The sequence below is a fragment of the Sarcophilus harrisii genome, chromosome 6 (assembly GCF_902635505.1).
Source record: "Sarcophilus harrisii chromosome 6, mSarHar1.11, whole genome shotgun sequence".
Taxonomy (NCBI): Eukaryota; Metazoa; Chordata; class Mammalia; order Dasyuromorphia; family Dasyuridae; genus Sarcophilus; species Sarcophilus harrisii.
Window position 1 is genome coordinate 25000683 of NC_045431.1, and position 20175 is coordinate 25020857.

Consider the following 20175-nt stretch of genomic DNA (forward strand, 5'->3'; position numbering starts at 1 on the left):
TTTACATTTATTTACAGATGAGGAAATAGAGGCAGGGAAAGGGTAAGTCACATAGTTTGTAAGGGTGAGAGGCCTATTTTGAACTCATAAGAGTTCACTCAAAGAGTTAAGAGTGACAACTCTATAAAGTAGATCGATGTCAAGAATCCAAGTAGATTTTGTCACTACATATCGGTATGAGCAGGGAAAAGATAATGGTCTTCTTGGGATCTGGATTTTTTTTTATCTATAGAAGGAGGGTTTTGACTAGTTGATTTTTCTTCCAGCTCTAAAAATTTTATGTATTCTCTTTCTCTCAAAATGAATATTTTTCTGCCAATCAAAATATATTCAGTTTCACACATTTATACTAGAAACATTAGTTTCTAGTAGATGCTTAGGAGCTATATATGGGAAGGATGATGTCACTACAACTGCCTAGATACCCTGGACAGACGCTTTATTGTGCATCTTCACAAGATGGTCAGTGAATTCTTGATAGGGAGATTTAGTGAGCACATTCTCCTGCCAAAGCCCTGGGGTGAGGTAGCTTTTAGTTTTAAAGATGGTACCAAATGTAGGTTTAGCAAAGTTGCCCAGAATGGCAGGACAGCCCCTTGCAGAAATATAGCAGTCATCAATTCCAGCCATAATCAGGAGCTTCCTAGGCACAGGAGTGAGATAATGCCAATACTTCTAGCTAATCCACAAAGCCACAGAGCAGGGCACTGTGTGGGATTTTCCAATCCTGTTTCTCCAATAACCATATCTCATAGGAATTCTAGATAGCTTGGCCAGAATGGTGGTACCATGGACAGCTCCGGGCCAACATGGTTACTGTAATCACCAATGGCCACAAAGCCTTGGACCTGGTATACTGCCCAGCTCTAGTTTGTTTTTTAGCAAGCACAATTTTCAAAACCTCCTTCCATGAAGAGACCAGGAAGAAATCCATGATCTTAGATTCCCTGACAGGAAGGGAGAAATTTTCACATCCTTGACATGTGTGGTGAGGGGGAGGGGCATTCCTTATGTCCAATTTTTCCTCCTTGGGTCCCATGGCCTCGACCTCAGCCCCCCGCTGCCAAAATCATTGTGAAAGCCATCCTGGCCTCCAGTTCCAGGACCCCCAGGTCTCCAGTACCTCCTGCAGTACTTGCTTCATCAGCCATTTAGTATTTATTAGAAGTGGAAGTGCTAGTTTCCATTCTTGAGATCAGTGTGTTCTTTTCTCATCTCAAAGTTTTCTTCCCATGCTCTGTCACCTCCCAAAATGCACCCATGAAAATATTTCAACATGAGAAACAAAGTTTATAGTATAATGAACACTAGACTTTGAACATCTTGAATTTAGATTATGATAGTAAAGGAGTAGAACATGCACCCTACACTTTGAGAGAGAATGTTACAAAGAGGTCATAGAAGGGAGATATGAGATCCCATTTTCTAAACTTCTACAGAAATTTCAATAGAAATTTTTCAATATTAACGTAAGTGATACTAATCACAAAGTGGAGCAAGACATATATAGGAACTTACTGACCAACTCAAATTTCTAATATATATATATAAAGCTGAAATTACAGGTAAATGTTAAGTACACCCCAAAATTGACACAGTTCTTTCAAAATAAGAAAAGCCAGAACAAATAAAGCTTATCACTAAACCAATCACAAATGGATCAGTCAATAAACATTTATTATGCACTGACTACATGCCAATCACTTTCCTGGAAAGACAAAGTAAAACAGTCTTTATTTACCAAAAGGTAACAATAAAGCTATTATTTTTTTTTTATTTTTTAAACCTCTTTGGAAATCAGTGGAAGATAGAGAAGGAACAGAATCATTTTGGGGGGATAGATGAGTTCATGATAACATAGACTGAAAAGAAGACTATTCAACTCATCATTATGCCTGTGGGTATGTTCCTCACCCAGAATGAGTGTTCCTCAATTGACACTCAAGATGAGTCAGATACTGTGAAAAGTATCTGACTGTTCGCAGTGAGTTCAATTCATTTTCCATTCCTTGATACTACTCCAAGAATTTGGAGTTGGGATTGTTGAGCCATTACCAATGACTTTTGATAAATCAAGGAAATAAGAGATATGCCAAAGTTGTAAACGTGGATATACTTCTTAATTTTTACAAAGGAAGAAAAGGTAGGATCTTGAAAATATTTGCCAGTTAAATAACACAAATGCAAACATCACTAAAAGGTCATTGGATTCTATATAATAATAATGATGATGAAAATTATAATAATAAAAATAATATTTATATAAGTACTTATATGTCAACCATTATGCTATGTACTTTACAAGTATCATCTGATTTGATTCTCACAACAATTTTGTGAGATAGATGCTATTATTAACCCCATTTTACACATTACAAAAAGGAAATAGAGGAGACAAACAAATGACTTGCCCAGAGTCATACAACTAACAAGTATCTGAGGTTCATTTGAATTCATTTCTTCCTGAGTGCAGACCCAATATTCTGTCCATTGTGCCATTTAACACACACACATACACACACACACACACACCCCTCTGTGTGTCTGTCTCTCTCCCTTTTCCTCCCTCTCCCTCTCCCTTTCTCTCTCTCTCCCCAGAATCATTATTTAATAACTGTCCAAATTATTGAACAAATAATTTATAAACACTTAGGAAACCAATCAATGCCAAAGAGATAGAATACCTGGATTTCAATAAAATAATTCAACAAGTGATTTACAAAATAATCCCTTAGACAAAACAGAGGCTTGGATCTCAAAGTCAACTTGCCCACAAACACATCAAACACAAAAGCAAACATCACTAAAAGGTCATTGGATTCTATATAATAATAATGATGATGAAAATTATAATAATAAAAATAATATTTATATAAGTACTTATATGTCAACCATTATGCTATGTACAAGTATCATCTGATTTGATTCTCACAACAATTTTGTGAGATAGATGCTATTATTAACCCCAAAACAACTTTTCTGAACTTTTCTTTGTATTTAGATGTCTTCTCTGTAATCTGTTTGTTTGTAAATTCTGTATCTATTTGCTTGTAAATTCATTTACAGCAGTTTGTGGCATATTTATCCCCTTTGGGCACTATATAGAGCATCATGCACAAAGTAAATGCTTATTAAGTGTTTGTTGATGTATACAACATTGAGCACAGGTCATTTGACTGGACAAACATTCATTTGTAGGGTAATATCAATAGGAAGGCTCTTGTGAAGTGCCACAAATCTAGAGTCTTTAGCCTTCATCTTTTTCAAAAAAAAATTATCAATAGAATACATCCCAAATTTCAAGATGACTCTAATCTGGAAAGGATAACCAATAGGGTGGGTGACAGAAAAGATATCTAAAAGACCTCAACAGAGTAGAAATAGGGGCCTGATGCAATTAAACTTAAGAGAAATAAATGTAAAGTATCACACTTATTATTTTTAAAAATTCATGTTATTCTTACAGGATGGGGGAAAATATGACTGGACAACAAAAAAGTATGTTTAGCAAAACACAAATTCAATGAATTCACACAACATGACAATATGATATGTTACAACATAACAGAATAGCATGACAATTAAAACATGAATGTGGCCTAAGACTTCATTTATAAAAGTATGGTGTTCAGATGAAAGGAGATGAAATTCCCATTGCACTCTTCCTTGGCTAGTTTCCATGTGGAGCACCATGTTTAATTTTGAGTGATACATTTTAGATAAAACATTCACACACCAAAGAATGTCCAGAAAAAGGTCATCATTATGATAAGAATTGAAAGCATGTCACATGAGGATTGTTTAAAGCGATGTTTAGCCTGGAGAGGAGAATAAGGGGAAACATGAAAACATTTGAAGTATTGTCATATAAAAAACAAGTAGTTCAATTTGCTCAGCCCTTGAGAGCTAAACCAGAAGAACAAAAAAAGCAACACACCAGCTCAATAGGAGAGAAAAATTTCCTAATAAAGAAAACTGCTCAGAATAGGAATTGGCGGCTTTGGACAATAGAGTGATTTCCCTATCCCAAGATCTCCTGGGCAGCATTTGTCAGGGAGGACTGTAGGGAGATTTTCTTTCTTGGTTGGAGATTTGACTAGATAACCTTGAAAATCTCTTCCTGCTCTGAGACTCTAAGATTCTATGTTTAAATTTTTTATCAGATTCTTTCAAGCTGAGTCTGATTCTATTTTTGTCCATATCAGCTTCAGAATTTCTTTTTTTGTTATACTTGCTGGATTAGGTGTGTGTGTGCACTTCCACACACATGAGGGAGAATTAATAACTGAGATTATTTCTATATTCTTTCACTCTACCACCTTGACAAATTTTTTACTGTCAAAAACTTTTTTTAAGACAAACCTGTGATTGATTTAGTGCATTTATTCCTCCCTGAAATCAGTTCATTCCTTTGAAGGCAGCCTTTGCTTTGTTATTGTCTTTAAAAGAGTAGTTTATTTAAAAAAAATCTCTGACTCTGATGCCCCATTCAAAATCAGCAGCATTTGGGATACCCAAGTCATATTCCAAGTGGAAAAATAATTACTCTCAGACACACCACAGGGAGGCTAATTTTTAATAAAATGCCAATCAGTTGAATGGTCATTTATTCTCTCTAAATCAATGCAAATACAAACACCCTATGTAGAGAGCAAGTATCTAGGCAGCTAATTGTTTCACATAGGTAACAGAGCAGAAATGAGAGATTCAAGCATTATCTTGATCACCTTCACAGTCTATAGACATGTATTGGTAGTGGTTGTCTCAGTCAAACTGAGACGTGTTAAAGACCTTGCTTAAAAAGGTCAAGGTCTCCCACTGTATCCCGGGACATCTCCAGTCATTGTGATCTACTCTTGCTACTAGACCCAACTGGTTCTGGAGGAGAGGATGAGGCTAGTGACTTTGCACAGTCCAGCTTCCCTTCAATCCAATTCATTTATAAGTCATAACATCATTTCCTTGATGTCATTGTCACCTTGAATAAAGGACAAATGACAACTAAGACGCATGGAGATGTGTATGTGTGTGCATATGTGTATATGTGATATATACCAAATCTAGAAAGTATTCATCACTTTTTTTAAAAAATAAGATTAAAAATTATAAAGAAATTTACTAAAGCAAGTCTAGCAAACAACTCATATAAGAAAAAGGCTGTTACCTACTGAGAGCTTCCCTGCACGATTGAATATTGTGAACATGTCCCAAGCTGCCCTGACATTCAGAAGATGAAATGTGACTTCACACAGGATATAAGAGCAAGTCAACCAGTGACTAGTTACACTTCCCTACATATTCACATTCTTCTCTCCCCTCCCTTCAATCAAACCGTATTTACTATTTCCTAATATTATATAATATACACCAAATTTTTTCTTTTGCTCAATAATTATGGTTAATAAATTCAATTTGCATTGATTTTGCTCTATAGATTCCCAATCTATAGATTTATCCATAGAATTTTTTAATCTATATATAAAAGGGCAAGAAATTTCTGTGACAAAATGTAAATTGCATAGTAAAATATGTACAGTACCTACCTCTCAGGATGACTGTGGAAAAATCATTTTGAAAATCTTTTTTAAAATACTATATAAATTCCTACTAAGATTTTTAAAAAGCAGTTCTAAGATATGCATGTTGGAATTATACACATATGTATTTTACATGGATAGTCACGTACGGTTTGTGTAGAGTCAGCACCAACTGAATCAAGGAGAGGCTAGTGTCAAATTTTCACTTCAAATATTTATAAAATACCTACAAACTGGCAAACTCTACAAATCAAGGCTTAATTTATTATTTTGTTTATTGTCTAGACCAAATGAATAAAATGTTAATAAGGCAAATTAAATTTAAAAGTGTGTCATACATACTTTTCTCCATTGTCCTAATTTTTTAATTTGCCATCACACTCCAGCATACCCTCCTCAGTGATAGCACCAATATTTTTTGTTTTGTTTTCTTTTAACCTTGAGGTAAGTATTCATATACATCCTCAGATTATAGCTCCAGAGATGAAAGGGAAGTTAGAGACTCAGAGGTCATCTAATCAAACTTTATCTTTAAAAAATTAGTTAAACAAGCAAGTATATTTTCTCTCTCACTTCTCCCCAAATCAAAAGAAAAAATATGTTGTTTTGTTTTGTTTTACAAAGATCCAATTGGGGAAAACAAATTCGCCACTTCCAAAATTAAATATCTCCTCCTACATCTTCTTACTCTCAGGAGATAGCATCTCTGGAATTATGCTGGGAATATTCTTGTTTTTCATGTTTTTCAAGACATTTATCTTTAAAAAAATGTTACTGGCATTTTATAAGTTGTTCTCCTGGTTCTGCTCACTTCTCTTTTTGTATCAATTCATAAAGGTCTTCCCAGATATTTCTCTATTTCCATCATTTTATGTCACATTATATCAATTATTATATATCAAGCATTATATCAATAACATCCACTTTTTTCAGATAGTTCCCAGTTGATGGGCACTAGTTCTTTACCACCACAAGAAGAATAATCATGAATAGGTCATTTTTGTCTATCTTTTCTTCTTTTGGGGGGAGTATAGACTTATCAGTGATATTGGTGGGTCAAAGGATACACCAGTTTATTAACTTAAGGGGCCTTCATTTTAAAGATAGAGGAGGTGAGGCAGGTTCAGGGATTTTAATTGACTTTCCTAGGCCTTCAAAGGTATTATCAGAGGTGGAATTCAGATTTATTTTATCTACTTCCAGAGAAGGCATCTTACCATTATAACAATCAATCACAGTACCAGATCCCCACCAGTCAGTAAGGGCATTCTAGTGAGGGAGAAGGTACCTCATGACATTATACCAAAGAACACAGGCTTCAGTAACTCGAAAGTATGAAATCTTTGCTTTAGATGGAGAGCAACAAGAAGACATTCTTCTCTGGCTATATGCAATTGCAAAAAAAGCAAAAGTTTCAATTTGGAAAGATTGTTTTTTCCCCAGAAATACTTAGGCAGCTTCAAATACTTGTTCTGTAAACTGCCCTCAAATATAAAGTTGCATAATCTTCCATTTTGCATACAGCCCTGAAATATTAACGAAACATTTCTTAAATAGGGTAATCAACTGAGAAACAGAGGGATATTGTGAAAAGAGATCATGAAGATTATGAATGTGAGCATACATGCTTGTGTGTGCAAGCCTGTCTGTATGATTCCAGCCTATTTATGGGAAAGCTAGGATACAGAAATGGTTAAAGAACTGAATATTCCATCCCTAAAACTCTAAAGGATTATATTTTTCTCATTGGGTAGTCTCATTCATATGCAATCCCTATTAATTCTTTTAGAATCTGTCTTTTGTGGCAGCCCTTTTTGTAGTGGCTAGAAACTGGAAACTGAATGGATGTCCATCAGTTGGAGAATGGCTGAATAAATTGTGGTATATGAAAATTATGGAATATTACTGTTCTGTAAGAAATGACCAACAGGATGATTTCAGAAAGGCCTGGAACTTACAGGAACTGATGCTGAGGAAATAGGGACCAGGAGATCATTATATCTTCAACAACAATACTAGATGATGACTAGTCCTGATGGATCAAAATCCTCAGCAACAAGATCAACCAAATCATTTCTAATGGAGCAGTAATGAACTGAACTAACTATCCCAGAAAAGAACTCTGGGAGATGACTAAAACCATTACATTAATTCCCAGTCCCTATATTTATGCACACCTCATCTTTGATTTCCTTACGCTAATTGTACAATAATTCAGAGTCGTTCTTTTGTACAGCAAAATAATTTTTGGTCATGTATACTTATTGTGTATCTAAGTTATAATATATTTAACATCTACTTCATCCTGCCATTTAGGGAGGGTGGGGGTAAGAGGTGAAAAAAATTGGAAAAGAGGTTTTTGTTAATTCTGTAAAGTTACCTTATATATCCTTAAATTAAAGGCTATTAAATAAAAAAAAAAATCAAAAAAAAAAAAAAAAAAAACAAAAAAAAAAAAAAAAAGAATCTGTCTTTCAAAAATTATTAATGAGGTTTAAATAGCTATTGCCATACATCCCTTTCACTTTGGATGATGTAATCTCTGAATGCAGGGACTATTGTTTTGAAGATTGAAATGGACACTTAACTTATTTTTATCTTATGGGCTTATTCCCCAATCTTCCTTGCTATCAAGTTTTTAAAAAAAATTTTTTTTGTAATTTCAATTATATTAATTCAATTTTCTAACATTTACACAAATGGCTTTACGTTGTGTCTCTGAAAGTGGAATGTGGTCAATGTACAATCAATAGACATGTTGGCAGTTGACTAATTTATGGTTGATATATAACTTTCATAGATAGTGTACTATTTCCTATCTTTTCACTTTTGCATAAGCACAAAAAGAAAATTAATTCAGACACATTATCTAATATGAATTAGGCATATACGCTAGACTTTTTGTAACAGTAATCAATAATGACTAATAATTGCATTATTACTTAATTTAAAAATTAATTTGAGGATTGCAAATATCACAATTAGTTATTAATAGGAAAACAAGTCTTTTCTGTCTTTAGGGGCCTTGAGATAATGAAGGGAACATTGGTCATTATCTTGGCAATTTAGAAGCTATAGCCAGCCAATTTTGATCTATTGAATCCTAGAGTATTTCTTTGGCCTAAATCACTTACACTGACTCTCCTACTGCATCCAGGGTCATTTCCAGCCATCCTACTCTAAATCCTACCCTTGGAACCAGATACCTCTGGAAGAGAGGATGAGGCTGGTGACTCCATCCTCCACTCTCACTTAAATCCAATTCACTTGCATGTTATGGCATTACTTCACTGATCTCATGATCAGGGAACAAAGGACAATTAACTCTATCTTTTGTAGTTCAGAATTCTTTAAAAAAAAGAAAAACAAATTCAAGAAAATTAAACCATATGAAAACAAGTTGGGGTCACTTAAGATAAACAATGAAAATTAATCTCACAATCAACAAATTATTAGTAACTCCTCATACTTTCAACTTGTCCCTGTCATCTTTGGGTCTCCTCCATTTCTTTCCCAAAGTCAGATCTGGATAAAATATACTCACAGATTGCTCCCAGAAGTTTATCTAGCTTCCTTTACAAATTTGAAGCAGATTAGCATATCAAACAAAGGCCTTCGTTTGCTGGAATATATACACAAAAGATAAATAAAACTAGAGGCCCAGCTCACAGACTGATTTCTCATTCTCCTCTAATGGGACAATTCTAGTCTCACCTTTCCTTCTTTGCTTTCTCCACTAATTTCAGCATACTTAAGAAATATTTGAGATATATATAGATTGAATGTGATAGTTTAATGATGCAGTCAAATCAGCTCTTTTTAGTGATAGAGAAACTAAAGCTCAGAGAGAATTAGGATTTGCTCAAGGTTACACAGTTAGCTAAGGGCAGTGATAAAACTAGCAATCAAGGTGGAGTGACTCAAACCTGGATGGTACTTTCAAGGTCATTTTACAAAGGAGGAAACTGAGACCCAGAGAGATTGTGGCACTTACCAAAATTAACTAAGCTAATAAATGGCAGAGCCAGGATTCACAGCTTTATTTCTAAATATTAATTAATTCCAAATAACAGAGCTCTTTTCTCTATATGACATGGAGGATGGTGGAGGGACTATAAGGCAATGGAGACTACAAAATTGAGAGTCAGAGGGTGAATTTACTTTTATGATGTTGACAAAGTCCCTTCATCACTCTTGGCTCAGTTTCTTTATCTGTAAAGTGATTGGGTTAGGCGACTTCTAAATCCATGTTTCTCTGATTTTTAACCCATGTTTTATAACTCCAGGCTTCAAGCTGTCCATAATAATTACTGTGAGTGAGGAGTGTTAATAGGTTGGCAGTTCAATTTAGGTCTACATAATTCAATTCAATAAGCATTTATTAAATGTTTACTATACATACAAAACATGATTAGTGCTAAGGATGCAGAGGCAAAAACCAAAATCCCTACTGTTACTTGTGACATTGGTAATTGAGGGAAATGGAGGAAGAGAGTGATCATATCCATCATGAACAGATACAAAGCACTTACAAAATGAATGTAGAATGTGGCATGGAGTTACAGGTCTATAATCCTTCTAACTGGGGAAGCTGAGGAGCTCTGAGCTTCAGCAGGGTTAAAAGGACCAGGGTGTTTATGTTCAATCCGGCACCAATATGGTGAGCCTCTGGGAGTTCTGGGGGCCCCGAACTAGCTGAACCAAGCAGCCTAGATCAGAAACAGAGCAGAGAATCCCTTCCATATGGCTCAAACAGTGGGATGAGACCTGTGAATAATTATTGTACTTTCAACATTGAGGATTGGAGGGGAGAAGTGGGAAGAAGCTCCAATGACAAAGAAGGATTATAAAAGCCTTAGACAAAATGACATCTGAACCACGGGCAGTGAAGGGAGAATGCTGTTCCAAGGATCAATGAAGGGAGAACATTCTAGTATGGAGTGAACACAATAAAGACTAAAATAAATAGCCAAGAGGCAGAATGGCTTCTATGAGGAACAGTAAATAAGATAGTTTGGCTACAATCTAAAGTGAAGGAGGGATGAGTAAGATGATATCTAAGAGTGACGAACATTCTGCTGCAATAAGAAATGTAATGCTCCAACTTGCCAAACTGTCATATCTAGAGAAATGGCTCATGACGACTGAAGAGAACTTTCCATTCCTCCCTGGCTGGCTATCCTAAGCTTTTGCTACTACTTGGCCACAAACATGAGTAGCATTACATTTGTTCATTTTAGAAACACAAAGCTGAGAGTAGTTAGAAATAGAACCTGGTAGGGAGTTGGAGGCGCCCCACTGAAACAAGTTTACCAATCTCTCCAACTAACTCTAAATCTGAAAGCCTTGACTATCCATCTTGTCTGAGTGACTGTCCAAGTCGAGATGAAATAATTACAGAGATAAAAAAAAGTGACAGGAGCTAGGAGCATCACACTGGGAAGTTTACTGTCATTAAAGCTTCTACACATAAGGGCCATAATTAGTGTGAGCATTAGGTACGGCCACCCTGGGGAGAAGATCCACTTGTTTAAATCCTGAAGGGCTTCTCTCTATGGAGCGAATTGAGGATTCTATTTTAAAGCCTAAGGTCACCTCTAAGATAAGAAAGGAGAGGAGATTTGGAGAAAAGGAGGAGCGATTCAATACTTTAATTACATTTTTATGCTAGTGTCAGCTCATGGATACATTTAATAAGTCCATACAGCTCAGCATGTACGCTGAGCCTTGATGCAGTCCAGAAAATGAGGAGAAAACAAACCTTTGTCTAGGGCCGACTCCATTAAAACATAGCTTAAAACATAGAAATCAACTATTTTTAAAGGAAGGATAGGGAACTCAATTTTTCATGTTTGTTTGTTTTTTCCCTGGATTCCATTGGTAATTGAGTGAAGGCAGATATAGATAGCATGAATTCTTTCCTTGGTTCTGACTTACTCTTTCATGTAGAGTTATTGGTGGCTTGCCAGCATTACCTGCGATTCCGCAACAGTCGGTGGTGGTGAAAAATGTTCATCTCTCAGAATATACAAAGAAGACATCCTTATTCATGGTATATGACATGTCTTCGGGGAAGAAGTACTGGATTTGGGGCCCAGGGATATAAATTCTAATGCCAGCCCTGGCATTTAGTAACAATGGACAATTGACTCATCTGAACCTCAATTTCCCCATGTGTAAAGTGAGAGGGGTGGAGATTATGACCGTTTCAGTCCATCGCAGATCTAAGGTTATGAGATCCAGGAACTAGAAAATGTATTCATGGGCAGAGTGGCCTCTGTCTTGCAGTTTCAGATATGAGTGGATGGGACAAAAGAGGAATGGAAGGGAGAAAATAGAAGAATAGCTCTTTTGAAATAAAACTATATTTAGCAACTAAAGACCCAAGTTTGAATCCCAGTTTTGCTCTTACTTGTGACTCTGAACAAAGCATTTAATGTTACTGAGTCACAGTTTATTTTTTGGTAAAAAATTAATTTGAATAATAAGCATTTATTAAATGTCCACTATGTACAAAGTCACTGTGTTAAGTCCTCCCCAGACAGAAAATGAAAGCAAATGGTTTCTGCTCCAAGCATGGGAAGGAATGAAGATTTAGCTATTTAATATCAAATTTGCCAAATAAGTAAAAGGTTTTGTAAAGTTTGAAAAGCCATAAAAGTGTCAGGTATGTGCTTTCTTTCCTTAAATATCCACCATATTACTTGCTACATATCTTGTGATTTTTATCAGGCCAGCTACGTGCTCCAAATTGATGTCTTTAAGATAAGGTTTCATGAGTTGCTTAAGTCAAAAATGTCATCATTGCGTAGCTGATCCAATAAAGAAGTCTCCCTTGATGATTTTTAAGATAAAAGCTCACCACCAAAGTCCTTCCATCTTGAGAGATGCCTGCCCATGGCTAGACTCTATTGACATAGGGTTCAAGAAGCCAGGATCTGGATCACAACGATCCTCAAGCTTCATTGAGGTTTAAAGCAGAATCCCAGTGAGATGGAGTCATGTTGAGGAAGAGGGAATCATTGGGAAGATGGTAACCTCATTCCAAGAGGAACCCCAATCTTTTTCTGTCAGTATTACTTTTCCAAGACTTACATGAACTGATGCTGAGTGAAGTGAGCAGAACCATGGCAATACTGTACCAGTGAAAGCAACATTGTATATGTATCAACAACAGACTTAACTCTTCTCAGCAATACAATGAATCAAGACATTTCCCAAAGACTCATGATAGCAAATGCTATCCACATGCAGAAAAAGAACTACGGCATCTGAATGCAGGTTGAAGCATATTGTTTTCACTTTGTTTTCTTTCATAGTTTTTGTTTTTGTTTTTGTTCTGCTTCTTCTTTTACTACATGACTAATGCAGAAACATGTTTTACATCACTGCACATGTATAGCCTATCTTGCTTGCCATCTTGGAGCACGAGAAGGGGAAAGAAGGAGGGAGAAAAATTTGGAAGTCAAAAAATCTTATAAAAAATGAATTCTGAAGAAAAAAAAATATTTCCTTTCCAAAATTATCTCACATTATCTCCTCTAAAATAAAAAATCTAAAATATCTCCTCTAAAATGTTCTAACCAGACTAGCTTTTTGTGCTTCACTGCCAGGAAGAGGCAGGTTCAAGTCTTGGGTGGCAGGTTCTATTCTTGCTTCTGACTCCATGACCCTACAAATCACTAAATCTCTCAGTTTCTTAGGCAACTATCAAAACTACAAATTGCTGAGAAGGTATCCAGCGACATTTGTATAAGCAGTGGCAGAGTGGATAAAATGGCCAAGCTTGGAATAAGAAAGACCCAAGTTCAAATACAACTTCAGATACTTACTAACTTTGTACATGACACTAGCTATATCAGACATAGAAGAGAAATCACTTACCTTGTGCCTCTATTTCCTCATTTGTGAAATGGGGATAATAATGGCACCTACCTGCCAAGATTATTGTATGGTTTAAATGAGATAATAATTGTAAAGTGCTTAGTTAGCACAGTGCCTGGCACATAGTAATTGCTTTATAAAATATTATTATTATTATTCCATTAGAGTTTTCTATATTAATAAAAGCATAAATCTGATTAAAAAATGAAATAAAACAGAGACTTTAATGTCTAGAAGGCAGAAATGGTTTTGCATCCACCTCTTTTTTATTTAGTATTTCCTTAACCATCATTCATTGGACTATACCCAACAGAAATTTCCTGCTGTTTTCTATCTAAAGAATACATGCAAGATTGAACGGGAAGGATGAAAATAAAAGTTTTTTTTTTTTAATAAAGCTTTTCATTTTCAAAACACATGCATAGATAGTTTTCAGCATTCACCCTTTCAAAATCTTGCAGTCTAATTTTTTCCTCCCTCCCTCCCTCCCCCCACCTCCTCCTCTAGATGGCAAGTAATCCAATATATTTTAAACATGTGCAATTCTTCTATACATAAATAAACCTTTTCTTTTTCTTTTCCTCTTATTATAGTCAGTGAAACAAAATCATTTGATGTTTTCAAATATATTTTCATACTATTTATAAAATTCATTTTAATTTTGAACACAAAATCCAAAGTGCTACTAATAGCATAGTAATATTTATGCATAATGCTAAAAGTCATCCAAAACATTATTAATATTTCCTATAAGATGTGTTTATTATTTTCTAGAATCCAGGGGGAATCATGAACAATCAAGAGGGTTACCCACTGGAGACTATTGTACAAATGGGAACGCTAAAGAAATCTAATTTTGCTCTTCATTTAATCAACACTTTCCACACTGAATTAGAAGACTCTTCTATATTTAATAACACATTCCCTAGAGAAATCTTTGGAACATATTTCACAAAATGCAGGAAGGAATATATCTTCAAAATTGTTGTTATAAAGTACTTTGTGATAATAATAAAAAGCTAAAAAGCCATTTGTGGTTAAGTTGAATGAGTCTATTGGCATTTTTTCTCAGTAATTGGCTTTTATTCTGCACTTTACCATATTGCTTGTTCCTTGTACTATTTATTATTCGCAGGAACTTTCTCTTCAAACTTCTTGCTAAAGTATTTTAATTAAAATGGGAGTATTTACACTTGTTTATAACATATTAATATTCCAGTAGGTATAAAAATTTTACTAAATAATGGTTGAATAATGGAGGTCATAAATTATGTATATGTTATGAATAGTTTTCTGTAATAGAAAACATTTTTTTAAAAATATGTCATTGCCATGTCATTATTGTTGATGACTGAAGCAAATTTAGAAATCATTCCCAACACCTATCTCAGAAACTTGTAGACACATTAAATATGGCTTCTAAATTTGGCCACTGAAGGGGAAAAATCATTGTTTTCATTTCCACATATGTATATTTAACAGCATAAGTATCTGCATGTCTACTCAAGCCAAAAAGAAAAAAAAAGTCATTTCTTTTCAGAAACATCATCTCTTCTACTTGTGTATTTATGAATAGAGCAGAGAAAAATAAGTTCATATGCCTAATTGAGCAACTTCTACTGAGGTCAAAATGTACAAGGTTCTGAATAACACTGCAGTCATTAAAGCACCAGCATCAACGTCCCTCTGTCTCTATAACTCTATTTAGTGGGGACAACAAAGAAAATGTACTGTGGCACACTCAATTATTTTCTGACTTAGAAATGGAAAAATACATGGAATTGCTTTTGTATAAAACTAAAAGTTTCTTGCAGAAGTAAAAATTAAAACCTATTGGTATCAGTTTTATTCTTTCAGACATAATATGGAGAATCCACAATAAGGAATTTGTGATTCACCTGTTTAGAAACATTATTATAGGTGATTAGGATCCTGAATTGCTTTTGTTCTGAGATTGTTAAGAAATAAAGGCATTGTCATCAGATGTGTATTATAAATATTTCTTTGTGAGGAGGAGAAATCTAGAGATTTCTTGGAGTGATGGTAGAGAAGCATAAGAAAATTAATTTGAGCAGTGTTTATACTAGAAACTCCTTTTTTCTCATATGGAGAAATATTGTAACGGAGATGGTGAAAAAGGAATGAGTCAGAGACCAAAGGATCTCCTACCAATACAATTCTTTTTATAAAAGCTATTTATCTCATGCTTCAAGTGAGTCCATTTTAAAGACTTGGCTGGAACTGTTTCATAACTCAACTAATTCATTCATGTCTTGAAAAATGTGTTCGTTACATTGAAATTGCTTCAACACATAGAAAGCTTTTATGAACCAAATATCTGTTTCCTTGAGAAAGGAGTATATATTTTGTCACTTTGACAGGAACGTGAGATTTCACGGAGTAAAATATAAAGTAGGAGATAGTCCAGTGATACCAAAGTTGGGCTGTCTGGTCCATGAATATGTCTAACCATCTACATCAGCAGCTTTTTCTTAAGATGCAAGTTAACCAACTTGATCTTTATCTCACTATACTCTGCCCTACACTGTGGAGCACATCCCTTTCCCTTTAATTGAGAACTATGCTTTTATCTGAAATTTAATTTGAAGAAGGCAGTAACAAAAATTAGATATAGAAAGTCAAGTTGGGTGTGGAGAAGAATTTCATTTACTTCACTCAAAATATCCACAAGCATTAAAGCTCAACCATACTCAAGTATATGTCCCTGCCAGAGATTTATACCTGCCCATCCTTATCTAATGTTTATCTCTATCTTAACTTTATAAAAGAGATATGGGTATAATGAGTACTTGGAATTAAAATTCAGCATCACAAATTATGTAATAATTTGAAATTAATATCCCTCTTTATTAGCTTACCATGACTGGGTTCTGTATGAAATAATTAGATTTACTGTTTTACCTTTACTATCTAAACTCATCTCTTCTGAATCAAAGGGCAGTCATCTGTTGGGAGATGTAGGAATGGCCTATCTCCTAAGCAATCAACATCAGTAAGCTAGAACTCATTCCATTAATTTCATATTTAATGGTTAAAAATATCATTTTTGTCGAAGCTTGGTGAGTAGAGGATTGGTTTCAGTAATTCTGGAGAAAAGAAATGAAACCATGGAAAAAAACATGCACTAACTCTTGAACTAACTCATAGAACCAGATGAACTAGTTCTGTGATGCTTGATCTCATAGGAATTTGCTAGGTTATGGAATTTTTTTAATTTAAAATAACTTAATGACTTGAATCAGGGAATGAAAGAACTGGACATCATAAAGGATAGAATGCAAAAACTAGAGAAAAGATATGAATTCAAACCTTGCCTCAAAAGCTTTCTAACTGTGTGATCCTAGGGACGTTACAACCTCTCTGCTTCAATATCTTCACTTGTAAAACAAGGCTAATTAATAGCACCTATCTCATGTTTATTGTGATGATAATTACAAATCAATTTGTAAAATTTAAAGTGTTATATAAATTTTAACTATTATTACCATGATATATAATTTGCAATGTAGAAAACTTTATAATTTTTCCCAGAAGATATAAGGATCAAATAAGGATTCTCTATGTGTATAATATTGCTTGAAATAGTTCTAGAAATGATAGCAACAGCAATTAAATTGGATAAATTAAAGGTGTAAATGTTTACAAAAGGAGAAAAAATTATTTCATTTTACAAATATCATAATGGTCTACTCAGAAATTTCTGAAAACAAAAAGAAAACCTAATTAAAATTGGCATAGTTTCAACTTATTGGTAGTACAAATCAGAAATCCTCAAAATTACTATCATTTCCATTGAGTATTAACAAATAGAAAGAGAATAGAAAATAGAAAGATAAATGCCTTGGACAAACTACAAAACACAAAATAGCTGAGCATTAATCTATCAAGAAATACACACAACTATTATAAATAGAATTATAAAACACTGTCTTCAGGAACAAACTAAGATTTTAATAATAGGAAAAACATTCATTGTTCATGGTCAGACTGAGCCAATATAATAAAAATGATACTGTCATATAAATTAATTTATATATTTAGTGCTAAACCAATAGAGTTTATATAAATATAAACCAAAGAATTGCTTTTTAGAGGCAGACAAGTAGTCACAGAATTCACTTGCGGGAAGAAATGAACTACTGTGAGAAGAAAAGAAACAGATTTATATATTCAATTATAACACATTCTGGAGTTTTTTCCAGGAATCAAAATTGAATTCCCTAGTGTATAGTGGTTAAACTTCATTCTCCTTATTTTATCAAAAATCAGAATATTTGCCTTCTTTTGTTATTTTATGACTCTTTAACATTTTTGACATATTACTGAATGTAGGTCAACAGTTACATGCTCCAGTTGTTCCACGTGCCTATGACATAGTTCATCTGGACCTCTTGATTTGAACTAATCAAGAACAACTTCATGTTCTCTTATCGTATATATTAATTTCCAATTAACGACTCATTCTCTCTCTCTTCAGCCCAATCTTGACAAAACAGAAGTAAAATGTAATTATAGACTACTTTTTCTGTTATATATTATACCATCTCCATCCCTTACATAGAAGGAAAGAGATCTTGTCTCTTCATCAGTCTTCTTCTTTTCCCAATACACAATATAAAAACCCACTAGCAATTGGAGTTCTCGAACTTTAATACTTTGGACATAATTTTAACAAAGGACCATGCGATACCATTGGATTCATCTTCTAAATATCCTTCTTGAACGTGTATCCTACCAGAAATATTTCAGTCTAGGGTTTTCATTTTCTTAGATTAAAAAACATGCTAGACTTGAATAAAGAGAGACATGCTTCTGACATTTGATAGCTGGGTTATCCTGAATAAGTCACAAATTCTCAGTTTCAATTTATTTATGTATAAAATGGAAGGAATAAAATCTGTGTTATCTACTTTATATAATTGTTGTGTGACTCAAATGAGAAAATGCATGTAAAGTGCTTTATAAACCTTAAAGCTTTATTTATATAAATATCAGCTGTTATAATTTTGATATTATCTTGTTCTCTTCCTGTTTAATCAAGTTTAAATAGAAAGTCTTAAGACAAGTCATCATCCTATGAATATTTTATATTTTATGATTTGTAATAAAATGACTACTTTTAATAATTAAAAGAATATTGAGATATAAACAGGTTCTCTGTATGTTTACTGAAAGCAGCTTTAGACTCACTGGAGCAGCAGATAGGATCATATGTATCTCCTCCTATTGCCATATGGTTTTGATTTCCTCCATTAAGTTTCAATTTTTTTATCCCATGAATTTTGGAGATAACAACTATTCAGTATGGTGAAATTTGCTGTAAACATTCTCTCGAATTTTTATCAAACAATATAATAGCCAGACAATTTTAGGCAATGGGTTTTTTCTGTAAGGATGCATTTGTTTCAGTATATTTTGTTTATTGAATTCACAAGAATATCTTCGGGTCTGGATTTAAGACATTGGGATATTTTAATCTATTAGTTTATAAACAGTCCTAGGCTACTAGTGACCAGGTCATGTCTTTCTAGATAAAAGTAAGTATCTGTAACCTGCAATGATATGTTATAGCTGCACAATGGTTTCCTTACAAAATGGAGCACATCAATCCATAAATCTTAGCTCCCTAAGGATAACTTTTCTGTAATATCTGGTAGTGACTTAGCCTTGCATTGCAACCAGAAAGCCCTACATTTCTATAAACAAATCTCTACCATTCAACCATTTGTTCAATGTTTCTTTGCCGGCGTATTCATGGTAGTGTTCATGGAGTTGTTACCAACAGAGGGCGGATTTCTCTATGAGTCTCTTTTTTGCTACAGAAGAATTTCTCTAGAATTTTAACCATATAGTTTTCATGTGCTGTGAGAATATCTATCAATCATCTTTTCTTTTTTTTTTTCTGAGAACTTGTTAATCTTTCTATGCTTGCCTCAGGGTGATGGGTCCTATTTTTCATTAATATTCTATCAGGGTTTGGAAATATTCTGTTATCATCTATTTTGCCGATCCAAAAGTGTGTCAAGATTTGTGATGTATACATCTTCATTGCTCATCTCCCATCGAGGTTTGATAGTATTATGCTCAACTTGTCTTGCCAGGGAAAAAAAATCCACAGTAATTATAACCCCTTCATTTTTGGTTCAATTCAACCTGCCAATTCAAGCTCGGATTACTGTAAAAAATTTCCCTATTCTCCATGCTTTCTGGTCTGCCATTGGTTTCCTAGAAAATGTCTATAGGAAATTCAGATCCTGTAATTCTAGTCTACTTTCCTCTACACTAGGGTGTTTTTCTACAGAAAAGAAAAAAGATTAAATAAATATTTGCTAAATTTAATTAATTTATGAAACCTGAATTCAATACTTAGGCAGGAAAGATCTATATTTGCAGTACACAATTTAACAAGGTACTATACTTAACAGGCAAAGAAATATATGAGTCCCGGACCTTCATTCAACAGTCAATCAACTAGCATTCATTAAGCAATTACTATATCCAGAAAATACTCTGGGGTCCTGTGGTAACTAGAGTTCAGTGGAGCCAGGTAGCCAAATTTATCGCTTTCAGACACAAGCTCTTAAATGTCAAGACAAGGTTTTAAAATGGCATCGATGTAAGTCCTGAAAAGCAGTGTTTATCACCTGATTAAGTCAGCTTTATTCTATTCTGCATTGAGAGAGATTGGAACTGTTTCTTTATTTTCCCCTTGGTTACTCATTTTAAATCAGCT

General features: G+C 34.2%; 1 pseudogene; it reads right to left on the bottom strand.

The window, feature by feature from the left end:
- Nucleotides 1-417: 417 nt before the first annotated feature.
- LOC111721381 lies at nt 418-1151 on the bottom strand (annotated as a pseudogene).
- Nucleotides 1152-20175: the final 19024 nt, after the last annotated feature.